The 18,122-nt window shown below is 41.4% G+C and overlaps 1 protein-coding gene across 1 annotated transcript in view; it reads left to right on the top strand.

The window, feature by feature from the left end:
• The window catches only part of srrm4 (serine/arginine repetitive matrix 4), a gene marked incomplete at both ends in the record, with an annotated part of 50,285 nt that overhangs the window by 460 nt on the left and 31,703 nt on the right, over window positions 1-18,122 (top strand). The window lies entirely within an intron of this gene.

Here is an 18,122-nt window from a genome sequence, read left to right as displayed (position 1 = left end):
TCATGCCAAGACTCTACAATACTTGACATTGAATTCCCAAAGCTTCTAACACCTATTTAAAATACATTTCTCTTAGAATTTCAGATTTGGTTTTGGGGTTCACTCACGGCACATGAAGAACAAGTTGACCGTATCTCATATAGTCAGTGTAGCCCCCAGACCATGCCTTTAGTTGTTTACAGAAGACATCCAGTTGTCAACTTGAAACCTGGAGTAAATTTGGTTGAAAAGTAATCATTTTAGATGTCCATGTGGCGTATTAACGTCGTTTCAACAGCATTTCAGGGACTATATATATTTTTTTTTTAAAGATAGTTTTTGGCATTTTTATGCTTTATTGATAGTGTAGAGACAGAGTTGAAATGGGGCAGAGAGGGGAGTGACATGCAGAGAACGACCGCGGGCTGGAATCGAACCCGGGTCCGCTGCTGGCCGAGGCCCATGGGGGGGACGCCCTACCAACTGAGCTAAGGGCGCCCCAGGGACTATATTTTAACCCATTGTTACAACCTGCAATTCATTTGAAATACAGTCAAACAAAATGCTGCTGAACCAGCAGTTATATGTAACGCTCCTTTAGTTCCGACCTAGAGACCTCTTATCACCCATAAATCAGTGCTTTCCAAGATTTTAAGAGCCCAAAATATGACTTTGCTGTTGATTTATCACCAAACATTTGATTTGTGTTCAGTCAGGCTAAGCCACACATACAACCAAACCCAGCTGGCATGACAAGTGTGACGTTGGGTTAATTGTCCCCTGTAAAGGTTGTGTGTCTGCATCGTCTTTGGCTCTAATGTCAGTCTTGTCCCCCTCTTCCCCCTGTGATATGGCTTGGTGCCAGTGTCTGTTGAAGGAGCAGCATGTCACATGTTTATTCCCTCACTTTCATCCCTGCGAACAAAGGTTAGCTGTAGCCTTGATATGCTGAGAGTGGAAGAGAGTGAAGGATGGATGTCTTCTGCCCTTTTCTCCTCCTCATCTCTTCTTTTTATCCCATCTTGGCTCCTGTTTGCACAATCAACCATCATCTGCTAGATTTGACAACCTTATCAGTTTTCTTATCCATGCTCTGCTTTGCCTGCTGTGCCTGTTTTGTAAAACACTACCCAGCAGTGGCAATGACACAGAACAGTAATACATGTTCAAATACATAGAACATTTACACAACCACACTTACAGACATGCACATTTGCGTATGTGTACTTGCATAATGATGCAACTTGCTTGGGTGACCTTTGAATGGTTTTGACACCCACTATCAACTTTCTGTTATGTGAAATTAGCTATGTTAATGAGGATTAGAATGGCCCATTTCACCCAACATCGGCACAAGCAAAGGAAAGACACACTGAACCAGCTAATGTGTCTTTAATGGGTTCTATTACAGCGGGACCATAATGCTGCCCATGGCATGGTTATAACGAATTTAAGTAGCTTGTAGGATGAAAAACTTCATTGCAAGAATGAGTCCAAATATGCCTTTTTTTCCCTTTCATTGTGCCCCAGCACAGAGATCTTGCCAAATGACTGCAGCCTCAATTTTCTCGTCAATAAACCATCGCCTGGTACAGACGATTGAGTCGAGTCTATTTGGAGAAACTGGCAACAAAAAAAAAGAAAAATAGAGAAAAAAAGAAAATGAACCCACAAAAAAGTTGAAATGCAATGTGGCCGTCTGCCACACACCGAGCAGCCTTTTTTGGAAATTGCCAGAGACTCTGGAGCAGGGCCCAGCTGTCTCTTCAGCTTGAGCCTCTCCAGGAAGGAAGCTCTCCTCAAGTGGCTCCATCCCCGTGACAGTGACAGTGATGACAGCATGGCAGGCAGGGGCAGGCCAGAGCCAACGTCCCCAGAGAACAGACATAATGTTGCTAATTCGCCCGGGTCTGTTTGTGTGAGAGGACAGCAGAGTCTCCCAACGTCCACTGTTCTCTCTCTCTTGACCTGCCTATGTGTATATTTGCAGGATGGTAAAATGCAGATGGACTTTTGGGTGATACAGATTGTGAATAATGAGTAAAACACAACAAACAAACACAACGCCCAGAGAGTATGGAGGCAGGAGGAGAGGCTCAGGCGTCCTCCCTTCCTATCTCCCTGCATGCACTGTTGATTTTTCCAGAGCAGAGTTTGACTGGGGAATGCTTAGACCATCACAATGCATGGCCTTAGGCACGCTCCTATGGCTCGGTCTCTCCAAGAGGAAACATCATTATTCACTGTGGATAACTCGGGGGGTGATGAACAATTACAGTGAAAGTGAGGGGGGCTTTATGCACAACAAGCAAGAGAGGAAGATTGAAGGGTACTAGCCACGGGGAGATGTTTCATGTTCAATGATCCCGGGTCCTCTCCTGTCCGTTTTGTTCTCCTCCTCTTACTCTCCCTTGTAGCTCCTGTAATACAAACGCTGGAGGGGCCCGGGATCCACAGAGGAGTAATTAGTGTGTGTTGTTCTCCCTCCGTCCTGTTCAGGCCAGTCACACAGAGGAGAGGGGAGGAGTTCTCTGGCTCTGTGCAGCGGGGTGGGGCTCTGAGGGCTCAAAACCCATTATGACCCTGCAAGCTGTCTTGTCCATGGGGGGCGGGGCGCTCCTCATTAAATATGCAGCCTGACTAACTTTGGCTTGTGTAGTGTGCGCGCGTTTGAGTGTGTGAGTGTTTATGTGCGGTCATGTGCAGCTGTACTGGAAATCTTTTCCAGCAAAATCAAGGGTTTGATATGAGGGTGGAAGCGTGCATGTGTGTGAGTGCGTGTGTGTGTGCGTATGGCTAACGTGTTGTGGGTTCTTGTCCAACTCTGGCAGATGGCAGGCTAGAGAGAATGAAAAGAAAGGGAGGGGGACTGTGTGTGTGTGTGTGTGTGTGTGTGTGGTTGGGTGGATGTGTGTGTGTGTGCGTTGTGTGTGTGGTAGGGGGTATCAGGCCTCTTACCTCAGCAGATGCTGGTTTAACGAGGAAGAGAGGAAAAGGGTTTGGAGGAGCTTGTACACTGACAGCACCAGTGGGAATATGAAGTCGGGTGGACAAAATAACAGAAACACAGAATACAGTGCAATTCAATACAGCCTGAAAAATGAACAGAAATTCCAATCAACACATATTTGAATTAGTCGGAGCAAAAATGAAACATTATACAAATGTTTATCTTTCCAAATTAACAATAACATTCATACAAACACATGTATTCCCATAACGTGTTCTAAACAGAAGTGTGCTTTAACAGATAAACCAACACAGTAAACAGCATATTACAAGTATGCTTTTTATGTAAACACGGAATGTAACAGTAAAACAATAAGGAACATGGAAAAATAAAACCAAAACATGATGCGAATGTATTCACAAGTCAATCAATTAGTTTTTAAGAAGTTATTGAATAGTAGCTACAGAGTTGGCAGGGAGTTTGAAAGCTGAGGGGCCCCAGTGACCTTCGATTATAAAGCAGTTGGAACAACTAGGAGACCATTTCCTGAGGATCTGAGGCTGTGCTGTGGCTCATAACAGATTAGCATATCAACAATAACTAGAGGCCAGCTTTAAAAGTTATAGGCTAAATCAGTTCTAAAACTCTCAGGGAGCCAGTGTAAAGATGCAGGAGTGGCAGTGATGTGATCTGATTTCCATGGGTTTCTCAAAGGCCCTGTGTTTTCAATGAGCTGGAGGCGAGCAATTGACTGATGGCTGTAGCCCAGAGGAAAGAGAATTATTGGGGTCCAAGCCAGAGGAAATAAATGCAAGATCCGCAGCTGTCAGAGATGCTTTAATTTGAGATATCACCCTCAGTGGAAGAAAAGATGATTGTACCACCTGGGATACTTAAAAATAAAAGTATATGTTGGAATCATATCTATTCCCTAGTTTTCAAACTGATTTATCTGTATTAGATAATAAACAGCCGTGTTTTGAGTGTAGAGGAGCTGACAGAGAAGGTGGGTAATTTGAAATAACTTTTACATTTTGATTCATTCAACTTCACAAAGTAATGCACCATCCATCTCTTGAGGTCAGAAAGACAGCAGAGAAGTGAAACTATTTATGCAGTCTTACCGAGTCAAAGCAGACCATACAGCGGTGTATCATCAGTGTATTGGTATTTTGGAGAGAAAAAAAGAGGACCTAAAATTGAGCCCTGTGGGACACCACAAGTAAAAACGATGAGGTTATTTCTGTGTCTTTTGGTGTATGATAACCAAGTGGGTGGAAAATCTGGGGGCAAGAGGAGGATACCATGGACGCGATTGCTATTTTCAAGCACTGACAGCCTGATTGGTTTAAAATGTCTTACTTACTACAAAAGAAACTGGTCCCGAAGTGACGTGGATCCCACGTGATGTGACAGAGATTTATATCCTGGTCTGTTTTGCTGAGAAACTCTTCACATCTTGTTGTGGTAACTTCTGGGAATTGGTAGGGTTAGGAGTAGGACCGATCAATGAGTCTTTGGTCTCAAAAGGCTTTGAGTGGCAATAGCCTTGTCTCAATGTGTGTTCTTTGCTCCTTTTAAACTAAATAGAAATATTTTTCATTGGACTTCTGAGGGAATAAAGAGTTAATCCGTTTTTTTCTACTTCCCTGCACTTTCTTTTAAGGTCCCTTATGTGATCATTTAACAAGGGAGAGGGTGCAATCTTATCTAAAATGCTGCAACATGTACTATTGAAACCCCTGCATCATGGATAATGGAGGTTTATTATAGCTTATGTGTTAGAATGGCCAGTGTCTTTTCTAACACTGTAATCACCAAGTTAATAGATGTAATCTGCGAAGAGAGCTACAAAGTCTGACAAGGCAAGAAACACACGTTCAGAAGATCAGACGAGTTGTGAACATACCAAATATTCTTAACCACTTTACTTTGAGGTTAAACCGAGAGTGAGAGTCTTCAAAATGACAGTAATAGAGTAGGAGGAGCAAGTAAAGGGAATGTAAGTGTACTGAAAGTTGGAGCTTTTCTACAGCTTGGATCTGAATTAAATTCTCCTGTTTGGAAGTTGTTCTGTAACTGATGAATTAAAAGTTTGGGTTATCATTTTAAAGTTCACCTTTTGTTTTCCCTTCAAAACTAGTCCGGCTTACATTAGGGTCTGTTAACAACCTGTATTCTATGTCTAACTGCTTGTGTTCCTTGCACCACCAGAGATAATTTCAGCTACAGCATTAAATACGAATTATCCTTTAAGAAACTATTCAAATGATTTGTCTAGAAATGGTTTGAAATTGCTACGGTGATCACGTCTGCGCTAAAGCATCCTGGAGACTGTCCAAACATACACACACAAAACACAAGCATGAAAATGTTCTGAGCCTGGGAATAAATGTAGAGGGATATAAAGGATATAGATTCTCAAAAAACATCAAAGAGTAGCAGTCAGAGCTCCCCCTGGGACACACAATGACAAACATGATTCAGTGATGGACGAGGGTTTTTTTCTAGTGTTGTACATCTCCCTGTCGGTGCTTCTGCTCTTGTCTCTTCACTGAGTATCTCTTCCTCTCCTCACATCGTATATCTCCCTCCTTCCTCCTCTCCATATCTTTGCAGTGTGTGTGTTAACTCGCCCTCTCTGTGTCTGTGTCATGAGACTCGGTGCGTACAGGATGCGGCTACTGAGGCATGCTGACAAGAGAGGAGGAGATGATGCCGACTCCCCAGGCAGGAATCAGACTTATCACAGAAATGAATTCATATTTAGTATTGATTCCCCCATAGCCAATCCATTCGGAATAAAACAGGCTCTAGCGACTCAACAATTGATGCACTGTTTCCAGTCTGTTTTACAGCAGGAAGCATTGTTTATGTCATGGGAACAGGTCTATAACAGAAATGTTAATTGGTCGATTTATATTTTGCATTGATTCTTTTGGCACAGGCGTTCCATTTGCTATTTGAATCTTGATCAACACCTGATAACAACATACAGTTGTGCCTTCGGAGGCATTGAAGGAAAACCAAGATAATAAAATAGTTCACAATATTCAATGTAGAAGTAACCTAGAAAAAAAATAATAGAAAAATCTCTCAAAATAACTGCAAACAGTGATTTGGTGAAAACGCAACCCAGACAGCCATGGTAACAGTGAGACTTTAGAAGCCATTTGAATCCATTATGACACAGGCAACCTTCAATTTGTTGAGCCAGACATATTGAGGAATTGGTTATTAAACGTTAACACTGAAACAAAAGCAGTGGACTACAACGTAAATGGAGACACTTTGTCACAAGAAAAGAAAACATCTGATATTGGTTCTGCAGAGATATGAAGTCATTGCGGCACATTTGTACTCCTCAAACATCTTAATCTGTAGAAGCCTGCAAAGGGTTTATTTGTCTTTGTTTTGGCAGCTAGAAAGAATACTATAGCCTATAAAACCCATCACAATATAATCTAATACACTACCAAACCTTTGGAGGATGTCTTGTGCCTCTATTTGTTTTTGAATTGGCCCTTAGAGGAACAAATACAACAGAAGACATGTGCATAAACAGCTTACTACCTGTATACAAGGCAAATGCATGCATCCATATATGGGCATGCACATATAGTACATATGGACACACACGCACACACACTGTGCCATAGGGGGATTCCAACAGGATAATTCCCCAAGAGCAGCAGCAGCATTTTTGAAAATGAATGCAGAGGGTTGAGAGTTAACCCTTTCCTTCAAACGTCGGCCTAAAGCTACTGTGAAATTCCCCCTCACGGTCCCCAGCCTGCGGTCCAACCCCCGTGAGGAAAATGCACTTCACCTGGCAGCTGCTGGCCATTGTGAAGTCACAACATAGCAAATGATCCTGTGGATCATTTCTATGTGAGGAAAACACACCTTTGAAGGTCAGGTTTAATGACAATGTGGCGGGGACAGGCAGTTTCTGGACATGTAGGTCAGACATCAACTGACACCTCTGACCTTTTTATTGACAATTGATATGATATTTGAGGTATATACAATTTTGAAACATAAATAGACTCAAGATCGAGTGTTTTTTGGAATCAAATATTTAGTAACCGTTGCTGTTCAGTTTTACTTCTTAAAGAGGACCTATGATGCTTTTTGACTTTTATGACCTATAAACGTTCTTATGATGATTTTATAGTCATGCTTAACCATACTAAATTATCAAATAATGACTTACATGCATTTCGACGTATTCCCTGCTGACCGTCTGGGGTGTCTGTGCAGAGCACTAGACACTATTCTAGCCAGTCGAGAAGTCACGTGTTCAAAGCGGCTTGACGCTTTGTAACTTCGTGACGTCGCATGTAACTTCGTGAAGTCACCACGCGGATGTTTCCATGTATGGTAATGCTGTCACTTCCCTGTTCGCGTCTGCCTCGCGCCCTTATAGGTCCATGCTCGCGCTTCCCGCCACTGAAAGTGTTCCGGAAGGAAGGTAACCAATCACAACGGAGTGGGGTTTGCAGGAGGGGGGAGGGGAGCGGAGATGGCCGAAGCACAGGCGGAGGGAGCGGAGATGGCCGAAGCACACACTCAAGTGTTGACAGGACGTGCTGGATCGCCAAAATAAGAGAGAGCTTCCCGAAAATCTACATAGTTTTTTGTGATGTGATTCGTGTCAGGTTGCTCTATAGCAGTGTAAAACAAGAAATTAAGACCAGAAAAGTAGTATAATAGGTCCTCTTTAAGATAGCTTAGATAGCACTCTTATTTGAGTTATGGTGTCCTGAGATATTTTAGATTATAAAATGTCTACCTTATACTTAAGGTTTAATGTGAGAAAGATCCTTTGTTGGGAAGTTACATTTAAGCATTTAAGTATTAATGCCTTGAAGTAAAAAACCTAAGAATTTCCAGGCCCAAGAATAAAGTGATTAAATCGAGTACAGACACTGAGGGACTGTCCTGACACATATCCGTCTGTCACCAATTCAAACGTGTATTTCTCTATCATATTTCATAGGACCACAGTGTATTTTGCCTGTAACACTGACACCACATAAAACGTGTGAATGCAGTGGAGAATACTTTATCTGAGATGCCCGTGGAGCACGTACAGAAGTTGTTGATTGAGTCTTCTTTCCAACGTTCTGCAGTGACAATGCCAATAAGCACACAGCACGATATGTTTTATTAAAGTTGCGTGCAGAGATGTAGATGTTCAATCAGCAGCAGTGAAACATAAGGTGAGAATGTAATCTCTCGAGGCGCGAAGAGACATTTTCTGCTCCAGTGGCAGAGAAGGGAGAACTGATTTTGGTTGAGCTCTGCTTTTTTATGCCTGAGTTGGTTTCATTTCATAATCATAACAGGGAAAATATAACATTAGCTCCATTTCAAAGTTTATTGTCTGGTTCATTGGAAGTTGAACTGTTTGTGTATACAAATCCACACTGAACCAGTGCAATGTGGATCCGTTCTGCACCTGGCTGCACTTATTTTATGTTAAAAACGAGTGCTCTGACATTTAAAAGACTCATGGCATTCAAGTCCATTACCATGGTAAATTGTGGTGTGTGCGTGCGTGCACACTTTTTATTTTGTCAGTTTGTCGAGTGCAGACTGCAAGAATAAATATAAAAGTTGGAGACACAAAGGCGGGGGATCATTTGCAATGCTTAAAAACACATCTAAAACACTGCTTTCCCCTGTAAAAAAAATATTTTCTTAGTAGTTTGTTTGACACAGACTCTGAGGGTCTGTCAAGAATCACTAGCTGTAGTCTTTCAAACGCTGTTAGAGATGTCTCATCTCGTTGAGCTTTGGCCCTGTAATGTTATAGCTACTGGTCTTTATCTGGGGATGTTAGTAACGCATTCGGACACATGCTGCCTCAGATACTTCATTGGACTTGCAGCTTTATTATTTTGAGGCAGCTGCATTGAGCCTTGTTTTAGTCAAAGGCTTTATCAGACAATAATGTAGTGTACATTTTTGACACTGAGGAACCCGTACACAATGAGGTTAAAGCTGACACTGAACAATAGGGTAAAGAAAAAGAAGACAACAAAACAATCTTTGCTTTGGTTTCTTTCATGTTTGCCTCCTGCAAAAATGAGTGCATGTTTATGTGAGAAACAGTGTGGATTGGAGTCTGTGCAGCAACAAACTTTATGCTTTATGTAATTGGCTTCTGTATTTTGTGAAAGAAACATAGTGAAAGAGAGTGAGAGAGAGAGAGAGATGGAAAGGACAATGAGAAATGAAAAGAGAGAAAGTGTTATTATTTTCAATAAAGTGTTGGGATGGGAATCAATATAACAGCGGCGCAAAGCATGGCTGTAAGAACTGTCTATAAAAAGAGAGAAAGAAAGAAAAATAATGATAGTGGAGACGCTGTGAGTGACATTTTGAGATTGTCCATTTCAGGACACCGAGGCAGCCAATGTTATTGCATTTTATAGTGAATATCATATTCCAACCCATGAATAGAAATCCTTCCTCGAGGCTTGGCCAAAGGAGAATTGAATTATATGAAGCCACATAATGTACAACATTGAATAATACTTATAATAGACGATGAGAGAGAGGTTGAAACAATCCTTTGTCCTTTGCCGACTCTACATGAAATGGACGGTAGTAAATCTTGCAGACAGTCAGAGATGACCTATTCCTCTGAGCGATTCATTTCCAGAGAGTGTTGTGACTTGGAGAGAGGGACGGCTCGCTCATTAAGACCTATTAGATCTCCCCTAACCAGGGATGTCCCAGAACATTTGAGCCAACTTTCAACTTTAACTGCTAATCATCGGGCCTGCGGCAAGAGGCACCACACCGAGGGATCATACAAACACAGACAGATGATAGTGCAGATAATAATGAAAGATGAAAATGTAATGTAGTTTTTTTAATCTTAAATTCCAAATTTATATATTTTGTATTCTTTGAGAATATCATAGACTACAGCAGAGTTATATTGGGAAAGATGGGTTAATAATTAAATTAATGAATACTACCTCTGTTTCGGCCCTGCGTTCCCTCAGAAGTCACAGTCAAGACGGCTTGTTGCTTTGGAAAGATCCACTGAACGCAGCATTTCTAATTGATTTAATTAATTATCTGTGAAAAATGTTCATGCTCTGCCACCACCTTATAATAGCAATATGAATACAGTATGAACCTTCTTACATACAATAACATGGACTGCTGTGTGATGAGCCCAGACAAAAATGATCTAATGTGAATATGCAGCAGCTGAAAAAGTCATAATCGTAATAACATCAGTGATGCTTTGGGGGAAAGAAGGATAGTTATTGCCACATCCAACTGGAGTGTGCCATGAGGAAGCACAATCAGTCATAACGACAGTAGGCTGAAATCTTCTTCAGTCGAACATTTGCACCGAGGCAAAGGCCTCATTTAATATGCATACACACCCCAGAGTTAGCATATTGGAAAATCTGAAAAAATCCTACATAATAGGCCAAAGCCCTTGTCCCCTGGCAGCAAATTTAACTCCGCAGCATCTTATTTACTGTAGATTGCCCCACACACACACACACACACACACACGCACACGCACACGCACACGCACACACACACACACACACACACACACACACACACACACACACAGTATACTGTATAACTCACAGAGGATATTCAGACATGGAGCTTCAGCCTCAGTTTTGTCTTACAGGGCATGACTGTCAGCCTTGTTCATCTATTTTCCTTTTTAAATTTTTTGCCGATGTATGCTACTTCTTTGTAACTGGAGCCCTGAAGCGGTCATAGTGTTCATTATTAAGATGCAAACTTATCAGAGTCAACTCCCCATCACTTAAAATTAAATAATTTCAAGGCTGACTGGCTGACGGCCTCCTCCATTTTTCATTTTCGCTACTTGCCCATCCTCATTTCGGGAAGACAATCTGCCATTCATGTGAAATTGCCACCATTTGCATAACTGATGCAAGGGTAAGGGTGAAAACTGTGGCGGTGTTGGTGTCACAAATGCAATCGGAGATGGGAGCGGAGGAATTAATTGGCCCGCTACGTTACTTCCTTCCTTCTGCCTCGCTTTCACCTCTGCCGTCTTTTTGTGACACAAAATGTCAAGCAATGACAAGTGATTCCATGACTATGGCAACTTTAAGGGTTCAGACCAGGTGAAAGACAAGTTCGCTTTGCATTCGTGGAAACTTTCTGGTGAAGTTGCGTCAGATAACTTTTGCTTTGTTGAGGGTCGGAAAGGTTTGGATTTCATCCTTTATAATCAATGAAAGGGAAGATTTCAAACAGCCATTTATAGATTAAGAATCACACTTGAGCCTTGTTACGTTATTATTCCTTTTTTTCCAATATTCAGTCATAAATAATCAATCCCTTTGACGTTGTGTTTTACTGTTCCTATATAAGCATAAAGATTGTGTCAATCAACCAGCATTCATTTAGCTACAAAGCGATAATGTTATTTATAGCAGTAAAAAGGTTATATTATAGGGAAGGGTTGACTGGGTTGTTGATCAATGTGTCTCCCATCACAAGACACTTCCAGCACATAACAACTAATCATTAGTTTTAGTCGCTCTGGGAAAGATTTTAATGGTAACATGGACACTGTGTCACAGACAGTAAAGCACCCCTCACAGTTTTGCATTATCAGAGAAAAAATCTATAAAATGCATTGGCTTGTTTCCACAAATTTGTGTCCGATTAGTTCAGCTTAATGGGTCGTCCTTGAAGTTGTCACTTTAAAATGTGCCACTTCTTTTTTTGGCTGAAGCTGTTATTCTCAACATGACAAATAAAGACTTGTTACTAAAATGGAATAAGAATGAAATGTGAACAGCAACAGAATGGGTCAGGATGGGCGAAGAGAGAAAATAACAGAGACAGCCCTGTTATTGATGGGCTGAGAAGAAATCAATCGTGACCTTACATGACAGCATGATACATTTACTCCTGTTTCATCCTCAGATTGTCTAACTAAGTGTGCTACTTATAGTGTGAGAAGGCAACACATAAAGGAGTATGCCAGTTTGTTTTAGTTTATACATCCAACGGCTCAGTCACATATTTAAAATGGGGAGATTTTGTGGCAAAATCATTTAATCTCAGTGTAATCAGGAGTAACAGGGGATTTGCTCAAGGTGACAGAGTAAATCTGTACAAAACTTTAACATCAAGTTCAACTTTGGTGAACTTTGAGATGCCAATTTGTGCAGCTAACCATTAGCAAGCTTTCTTGACAGAGTTGACCCAGTGAGCTTTAAGGTGCCAACACACTGCACATCGCTGCGCGGCGAGTTTACATAGAAAGTCAATGTATTTCGAGCGGCGGCGAGCGGTTCGCGCGGCCGCCGCAGAAGTTGAAAATATTGAACTTTTCGCCGCCGGCCGCGCCACGATAGCCAATCAGCGTTGAGCTCCTCCCGACGTCACTCGGGTGAGTCTGCTGAGCTACAAGACACGTGAAACCTGGCTGGCGGTGCTGTCGGGAAAGGAGGGATGAAGGGAAAAAAGAAGGAAAAGACAAAGAGAGAGAGAGAGAGAGAGAGAGAAAGAGAGAGAGAGGGAGAAAGTTCCAACACATCGATAAAATGTATGACAGCAGTTTAATGAGACACCTTTTAGTAAAAGGAGCAAGGAATAGACTCACATTATAGAAGAGAGAAGGAGAGAAAGCCAGGGAAGATGTACTGCAGATGAGTGAATATGCAGAGACAATGCAAACTAAATACGACAACTGACACTTCCAAACATTTCCCTAAACATCACAACAATATCAGAGGTATTATGAAAACAAATCTGGAAAAAGGGAAAATCTGTTTGGGTTTTCTCTAGGCCTACACGTTGATATGCCGGCGTGAGTGTGTATATGCACGGCCATGGATACATATGTGCGTGCGTGTGTGTGTGTGTGTGGGCGGGTTGTGTGTGTATGTGTGTGTGGGTGCATGTGTGGGTGTGTTTACGAAGCTTGGGTGGCACGTGGCGGGGAGAAATGTGCAGTGAGACTAATACAAGGGCCGATGGCAGAGATGATGAAGGCAGAATAGGCTACAGACGCTCCCAACAAAAACAAATCAGTGAGGATGACGACGATGATGAGAGAGATGTAAATAGCGGGAAGAAACTGGGCGTGCACATTCAATGAGTCATCGGGCGGCGGCCGGCGGCGGACACAAATGAGCCAAAATGATCACGCGGCGTGGAACCTGCGATTCGCAGTGTGCAGTGTGTTGGCACCTTTATAGTCGCCCAAAAAAAGAACCAAAAACCATCGTAGCTTATCAGCTGTTATACGTTGCACCATCCACCTTCATTTAACCTCCTAAAAGTGCAATCTACGAAAGAGGAGAGGTTTTCTGACAGTTATGAGACAGGAGTCCTGTTCATGAGCTTGTTAAAACTGGCAAGAAGCTACTGAGTGTTCTAACTAAAGTTGGAGAGTGTAAAAATGTGAATTAACCCATTGTCATGTATATTAATTTAATATACATGACAAGATTGATCAATATCAGTTCTTGTTGCAATTTTTCCACCATTGTGTATAGCGCCTAGGCTACAGCTGCCTGAAAGAGCTTCCAGTCAAGTTTCACAGCCACACACTAGGTAATGCCACACCGGATGAACATAGATCAGGTATGCCGAGCAACAAGCTGGTTCTTCTGAGCAGTGGAAGACGCTGCTGTGTCAAGGTCAACATCAAGGTCCAAGATTGACAGTGTGGCTGATAGGGAGCTGTGCAGACTAAAGGGTGCAGAATGTTGTTCAAACGCTCATCTTCTCAGTGTGTGAGGATTATTCTCGATGGCGTTCCAGTCGCCTGCATATCCCACTGAGAACTGATTAGGACAAATGGAGCTGACAGTTTTGTCGCTGTTCCCGGAGTGAGAGAGAGAGACACGCTAGTAAAGTACAAATCTACTGTTCTGTCTGGCCAAATCCCCCTGAGAGGAAATAGGAGATATAATCCTCTTTTAGACTGATAGTAGCCTACCGTTTTTCTTTTTAATTAATTGTCAGGAAAACCTAGAGTTTCTTAGCTATCGCCACCCCAGCCCCAAAGGACTAACAACAAAACATATTTGCTGAAGTCATTATAATGTAAGAGATTGTGTACTTATTTATGACAAAGAGAGGCAAAGTAAATGTCTACCATCAGGGCTGTACAGTGCGACAGTTTTGATCGCATTTGCTACTGAAATTGATCACGTGCGATGATGAATGCGAATCCATTCGCACTCGTGCGACAGGTTGATAATGAGAAGAGGCTGTCTTTGAAACACAGAGGAGAGATGCACAACACTGCTTAGAGGGCTCTACATTAACACTGCGGGTAAATGAGTCTTAGGCAAGTAAGTTATTGAGTCCACCCTCCACTTTGGCTGGTGAAAGATGTGTGCTCGTGCAGCGATTCTAGGTGTAAAAACTTCACCAACGGTAATAACCGGAAGGAGACGGCACATTACCGCAGTTAAGTTAGCGCGTGTACAAACAGAACATTTCCTGTGCGCCTTCACATTAAAAGCCTGTTACTAGCCACACGTGAGTTGACTTTTATTTTGAAGCCGATAAGAACAGGAAGTTAGCGCTTTTTTCTAGCTTGAAAGGCAACTCCTTCAGTTGCAGAGAGCAGTCAACCTAGTCTATTTAAAGTTTTAAATAAGCCACTGAAAAGCTACTCCCAACACATTCACAACAACCTATTTAATTTATCCTAAATTGTACCAATATGTATACTTATTTATTTAATAGGCTATGTTTAATGTTTTAAAGTTTGGTTTTAATTAACAGAAGGACTTTATAATAATAATTCTGAATCAGCAAAAAATTGCAATTGGCAGGTTAGATTCTTTTTTCTAAATTGCAATCAGTGCACCCCTATTCATGTTTCTACAATTATTACTGCACACACTAGGATATCATATTAATTGTGAATCTCAAATGAGACCAGGATGACATGCTCAAAGGTAATTAGAGCAAAATGCAAGGGTTAAGGTTATGTAAGTTTTCAATCATAGCCTACTTTGTGTGCTACCAAATTTATTTTTGTGCTACTGAATTTTTTTGCTTGCTAGCACCAGTGCTACCACCTAAAAAAATAAGCGTACAGCCCTGACCATGCAATGTTATATTGGCAGACTACAGAAAAGCAAAACAAATTGCATCAGCTAAAAGCCCTGCCGTGCCTGTAATACAGCTTTACAGAGCGGTTAGCATGGCCGTTGGCACTTTAGTCTTGTTAAAATATTAAATTATCAATTTTTTCTTATGCAGTACTTTGGTATTTTATGTGTTTTCAGTCTTCGGTCTTCAAGGTCAACCATATTCGTCATCACAGAGACGTGATCTCCTGTTCTTTAACTATAGGCAGCCTTTATGAAATGAATCACAAACTCGGTGATAGACTTGGCTTGACAAAAACAGTTCAAGTACAAGTCATCAGATGTGTCAGAATGCTGGGAATATTTAGAAAAAAGTTGAGTAAGTGAGTTATGATCACATGGGGTCATATACATGTCTTTGAAATGCTACAGTTACTCATTATTTTTGATTCGGTTGAAATCCCTTCAAAAAATACAATACAGCTTTACTGCCTGCTGTGATGAAAATTTGTCTTTGACCATACCTTCACAGTAAAACGAAAAGAAAAACAGAATAAATCTGCCAGCCTCAGAAGAAGCCCTATGAAGATATGGACACTGCATGTACCGTTGAATTTGTCCACTAATTAAATTTATCTGGCAGGGAATCAGGGTGATCTGGGGATATTCTGCATAATTATAAGAAATATAATTATGTCTCTGGCATTTGAGCTCATTTCACTGGCTTCCTATCACTTTTGATAGAAGCAAGAGGACTTTTTCCCCCCGGTTTGCATCGATGAAAGAAGTAGTTATCTCAGTGTCCCTGATTCATTTGGAAAAACATGAAAGCCTCTCCGATAGCCGCATAATTAAACGGTTATTTTGGGGCATTCAATTTAAACTTGGGCTCAGCAGTGCCCTTGTTGGAGAAATATAATTGCTTTGTCTCAGTACTCTCTTTGAGTCTGAAGACAGTTTAAGGAAGCCTGGTTGCAATAAAACACCGGATCTGACTACAACAGGAGGCTCAGTATTAAGGATCTGCCTTTGATCCGTGCAGGGCGATGCAGGAGCACCTTTTGTCCTCATCTAAATGAGTTCCTAGTTCCGTGGAAGACTGCTGAATTATTGAGGCTGTCCTAGAAGTTAGACCTTATTTCCTTTGTTGAATTCCAAGAATTCAAAAGTTCAAACGCTAAAAATAGAAAGAATGTTGATCCGTGTTTGCATTAAACATGATGCCTTCAGCGACTGGAGTTTCAGAACATCTGCCTGATCTAATTAACTTGGACATGAAGCTACATTGTCTATATATCAAATATTATTTCAGAACTTCCTGCAGCAGAATGCAGTACATTTTGTCATGTCATGGACATCGAGCCGCCGGCTACAATTTTACCGCAGTACGCCTTCATCGTGTTTGATATATTCAGCCAAGGTAGAGGGAGAGGTTGGCCTATCAAGTGATGATTTGCGTAAACAAATAGTTCTTGACTGGTGGCATAATCCATCTCATGATGGCCGCAGGGAAAACTTAATGCACCGAGATATCAACGTCAATGTCAAAGAGCAGAAAGGAGTCTATTTTTAATCCACTTATCTGAGTCCTTGATTTTCTGAACAGTCGCCTCGTTATTCAACCTGATGGAAAATTCTTCTGAAATGCAGTACTTTTGAAATGCAGGTGGTGCATTTGAATCAAACAAAGCGTGTGTCTGTGTGTGGGTTTGTGTTGATAAGGAAACATTTTAATATTTAAAGTCATTCTGCATAACAACTCTCAGGCAGACGTGTGCTCTGGATGTTAAAGACGGAAGAGAGTCGGCCTGTTGACTTTCCTCTGCTCCTCTTCAAGGAAAGCTCTCAGCACTTCGAGTGATTGACATATTTACTCCTCTTCTAGCAAAAGTCCTCCAGCATCCCTCTCTCCATCTGTCGCTGCCCTTAACGACACCTTATCCTGTTGAGAATGGGCCGAGAGAGGCAGGAGATTAGGGGCTAATATGGTATTGGAAAGGAGGAATAATCTCGCAGAAACCCTATCTTTTCTCATAAACTCCGAGGCAAGAGGACAGTCCTCTAGCCTGACTGACAGCCGCCAAGGTTAAGGTATGACAGATAGCACGAGTCAAGTTTAAAAGGCACTTAGCATGGTGGCGTCTTAGCCCTCAGGTCATCATGGTGGATGACCGCCTGTGCTATCAGCTCTAATCCTGGCGTAAAGCCATGTTCCCCATCACCCTCAGGACCAATATTTTTTTCTGGGACGTGAAAAGGTTTTGCAAAAGTTCCAAAGATTTGTGGTGATTTTAAATTCTATGCAAATCTACCGTGTCTTTAATTTGTTAAGTTGAGTTAAAGGTGAATTTCTGACTGTGTTTAGAACAAAGACAGAGTTCCCCAGAGGAAAACATGTGCTCTCAATCAACATAATGAGATGATTCTACAGCATATCTGTAAAATAATGTATTTAATTTGTTTTCCCACAATATCCACTCACAGGCATGATTAACACTCTTCATTATTATGTTTATGAGTATGAAGCACTTTATTGAGGTTTGAGTACCATCGTTTTTAATTATGAAAAATACAAATATTTACAAGCACATTTTTTGTTGTTGCATTTAATCAAAATAACAATAATTCCCTCACCTTTACCACAGTACTGTTGCTGTCTAAACTAAACCAGGTGCTTAACTGCTTACCTTTAACGCCCATCAGCAAACCCAACCACCTTTCTTCGATGTGGGTGCGATACACATACCGACATAATAACACACAATAAAAATGTCCTGCCAGCAATTACTTTTCACTCAAAATGGATTCAGCGCAACACATTAGTAGTAGTAGTGTATAAATGCAATGTAAATAGTTGGTTTTTTAAAGAGTTTTTTTGCAATACTGAAAAGAGGGAGCAGAGGTGGAAACAGCTATTTATTGTGCAGAGTCAGACACATGACTAACCGGGTTGCTGCGGATTTCCTGTAATAATGTGATTTCTAAATGTCATGTACCTGACAAACCCAGTTTCTGTAATTAGTGCAAAGCCGGATAAATCGGATTTCTCAGCATTTTTACGAGAACATGAGCGTGACTGAAACATGGAAAATGTCAACGTG

This window comes from Ammodytes marinus (assembly GCF_949987685.1).
Source record: "Ammodytes marinus genome assembly, chromosome: 2".
Lineage (NCBI taxonomy): Eukaryota > Metazoa > Chordata > Actinopteri > Uranoscopiformes > Ammodytidae > Ammodytes > Ammodytes marinus.
This window is presented reverse-complemented; position numbering and strand designations above follow the sequence as displayed.